This window comes from Pteropus alecto, unplaced genomic scaffold (genome assembly GCF_000325575.1).
Source record: "Pteropus alecto unplaced genomic scaffold, ASM32557v1 scaffold72, whole genome shotgun sequence".
Lineage (NCBI taxonomy): Eukaryota > Metazoa > Chordata > Mammalia > Chiroptera > Pteropodidae > Pteropus > Pteropus alecto.
The window spans coordinates 10322892-10326365 of NW_006436811.1; the positions used below are offsets into that span (position 1 = coordinate 10322892).

A 3474-nucleotide genomic window follows, 5' to 3' on the forward strand; every position below is an offset into this window, starting at 1 on the left:
AAAACATGTCACTCATCTAAAGTGTTCTAATTGGGGAAAAAAGAATAATATATGAAAAGTTCAATAAAAATAAAATGTTTTACAAAGATGAGACCTCCCCAAATAGTGCATCGTTTGAATAATTTTTCAGGTAAGAGCTTTCATTTTTTGAACATCAGGTCCACACACTTTTAATTCCCCCCAAAGAGGTTTCATGTCCATTTATGAGAAGTTAACTTGCCCAAAGTCAAACTACAAGTGAAGGAAATGCACAGATTTAAACCTGGATCTGTCGACAGCCACGGCCCCTGCTATTTCTCATAAAGCTCCTGTAGTGGACATTTCTTATTTTATTTTTTCATGTTTCTCGCTGCCTCTTTAATCAGGTTTTTATTCAAAATTAGCTATCCAAAGTGCTTTGACCTTTATGGAATAAACTAATTTCAGTTTGTGCCTCAGTCTTCTTTTCCCCTGTGGTGGATTTCTTTTCTGCAGGCTTCTTAGCTGCTTGCTGGTTTCTTGGTAGCTACAGCCTTTTTTCCCACCAAAGGCTTCTGCTTTGTAACGCCAACAGCCCTCTGACCTTTCTTTCCTCCCACAGGCTTCTTGCCTGGAACCCCCTCCTCATCTGATTGGGCTTCTAGTGCTGCTGCTTTACCCATCCGGAGCGTGTAGTTCTTGGCCTGGCAAAGGATGCTGCTCTGGAGCCTGGTCTTTGCGTATCTGTTTATCGCAACAGGATTCGCAGGTTTTTCAGGGCATTCTTCTTTAGGATTCTGCGATGAGTCTTCTTGTGTGGTGCTCGGAGAGTTCTTTGGATCTCTGGCCTTTTCAAGTTTCTGCTAAGGACTGTAGGAGATGGTGGTAGTCACTCTCGAGAGAGGCAACTCTACGCCAAGTGCCATACATATCGTCTAACTTAGGAAAGGACTTTCAGCCCAGATGCAGAAACAGCCCACATGCCCGCCAGTAGCAAGTTTCAAAATGTCATGTTTGCTTACAATAAGCAGTGAATTGAGTGTGTAATGCCAGAGCTCCCATTGTGAGACAAAAGTGCAGACATCCGAGAAATTTCTCACTTGCAGCAAATGGAATCCTTCACCAGTTAAAAAGAGGTCAGTTTGGGGAGACTTCAGACAGCTGTGGGTCTGTATCTGATTCTGTCAATTATTAGCTGTGTGATCACCTGTATGAGACTTAGTTTTCTGAATTTTGCATGAGTATACAGGAACCATCACGAACAGCCCAGGCAGAAAGTTGTAGAAGAGGGAGGTGTCTGCTCCAGTCCAGAGGTCTGATATCAAATTGAAAAAGGCAGGAAGGAACAGAGGCCTCAGGAAGGAGCCCCTGGGCCACATGGATGAGAAGGGACCAGGTGGAATAGTGCCTCTGGAAGCCCCTGTGTCTATACTCTGATTCTGTCACTTATTAGCCGTGTGATAACCTCTCTGAGACTTAGTTTACTTAATTTTGAATGAGTATCCACGGACCATCACGACCATCCCAGGCAGAAAAGTGATCGGGGGGCAGTGTCTGCTCTTGTCCAGAAGTTTCATTTCAAATTGAGAAAGCAGGAAGGAACAGAGGCCTCCGGAAGGAGCCCCGAGGCCTCTTGTATGAGCTGGGACTATGTCCAATTGTGGCTCTGAGACCCCCCCGTGTCCATACTCCGGGAAGGTGGATGTGCTTGGAACAACCTGCCATCCCTAAAGACCTGGGAGCAACACAGCCTTTTGTTCTAAAACCAATGCAAATGCATATATATGTGCTTATGAATATATATGCACATATATATATATATGTATATATGGGAGCTCTGGCATTACACAGTCAATTCACGTGCATTTTGAGCAAAAATTGCAGGCTACCGAGAAATTTCTCACTTGCCCCAAATGCTCAGGATTCCCAGGCCCTGGGCCTTTATAGGGAATGTTCATTCTTTTGCGAGTAATTGGGTACAGACATTTGAGAAGCACTCATGGTCCCATTGAGCTCCTTGGGGCAGAAAATATGTCTAATTCTTCTCTGTATCCTCATGCATACTTCAGGGCCATCCACAGACAGTGCGCCCTGGGATGCTTTGGCCTGCCCTTCCATCGTCTCATCTTCCCCTCCAACCTTGTCGAGGAAAAAGCCAAAATGGCATCCTTCACCTGGTAGAAAGAGGTCAGTTTGGGAAACTCGAGATAGCTGCTGGTCTGTATCAGACTCTGTCGCTTATTAGCTGTTTGATCACCTGTGTGAGATGTAGTTTCTGAATTTTGAATGAGTATACAGGAATCATCACGACCAGCCCAGGCAGAAAGGTGCAGGAGAGGGAGGTGTCTGCTCCATTCCAGAAGTCTGATGTCAAATTGAAAAAGCATGAAGGAACAGAGGCCTCCGGAAGGAGACCCTGGGCCTCTTGGATGAGAAGGGACCAGGTTGAATTGTGGCTCTGGAAGCCCTGGTGTCCACACTCTGATTCTGTCACTTATTAGCTGTGTGATCACATCTCTGAGACTTAGTTTACTTAATTTTGAATGAGTATCCACGGACCCCCACGAACATCCCAGGCAGAAAGTTGACCGGGGATAGGTGTCTGCTCTAGTCCAGAAGTTTCTTTTCAAATGAGAAAGCAGGAAGGAGCGGAGGCCACAGGAAGGAGCCCCGGGGCCTCTTGGATGAGCTGGGACTGTGTCGAATTGTGGCTCTGGTACCCCCTGTGTCCACACTCCAGCAAGGCGGTTGTGCCTGGAACGGCCTGCCTTCCCTAAAGACCTGGGGGCGACACAGCCTTTTGTTCTAAAAACCACCTTATATATACGTGCATATATATTCATATATATATTCATATCTATGCACATATATATTCATATATATATGCACATATATATATGGGAGCTCTGGCATTACACACTCAATTCACATCTATTGTGAGCCAAAATTACCAACCTCCGAGAAATTTCTCACTTGCGGCAAATGCACAGGCTTCCCAGGCCCTGGGGCTTTGTAGGGAATGTTTATTCTTCTGCGGGTAGTTGGGTACAGACGTTTGACAAGCACTCAGGGTCCCATTGAGCTCCTCGGAGTGGCTCCAAGTCCGTGAGCGCCTTTCCTCAGCCCTGGAGGAGGACGGGGCAGCGTGAAGCATCAGAAGCCGCTGTCCTCACCGTCCTGACTGTTTTCTGGGTGTCAGGGTGTAGAGTATTTCCAGACCATTGGATGGAAAGGGAGTGGGGCTGTGGGGCGGGGGCAGAGGACGCTGGTTAAGAGCACCTGCTCTGGTCTTAAATTGCCCCGTGTTCAAACCCGGCTCCTCCCCTCACCACGTGTGCCCAATTGCCTCATTCTCACAGGCGGTTGCAGGAGGACCCGGGTTTGAACACGCAGCAGTTTCTACCCTGCCTCTTAGTACCTCAGCTTCTCAGTTACCTGTGGATGGTCCTAACGATATTTACCTCAGAGGGTTTCGGTGTAGATACAAAGTGATTTCATGTAAGCGTCAGCCCTTAT

At 46.9% G+C, this 3474-nt stretch overlaps 1 pseudogene; it reads right to left on the bottom strand.

Annotated features, from left to right (window-relative positions):
- Nucleotides 1–379: 379 nt before the first annotated feature.
- LOC102891378 overlaps nucleotides 380–3474 on the bottom strand; it is a 21406-nt pseudogene continuing 18311 nt past the window's right edge.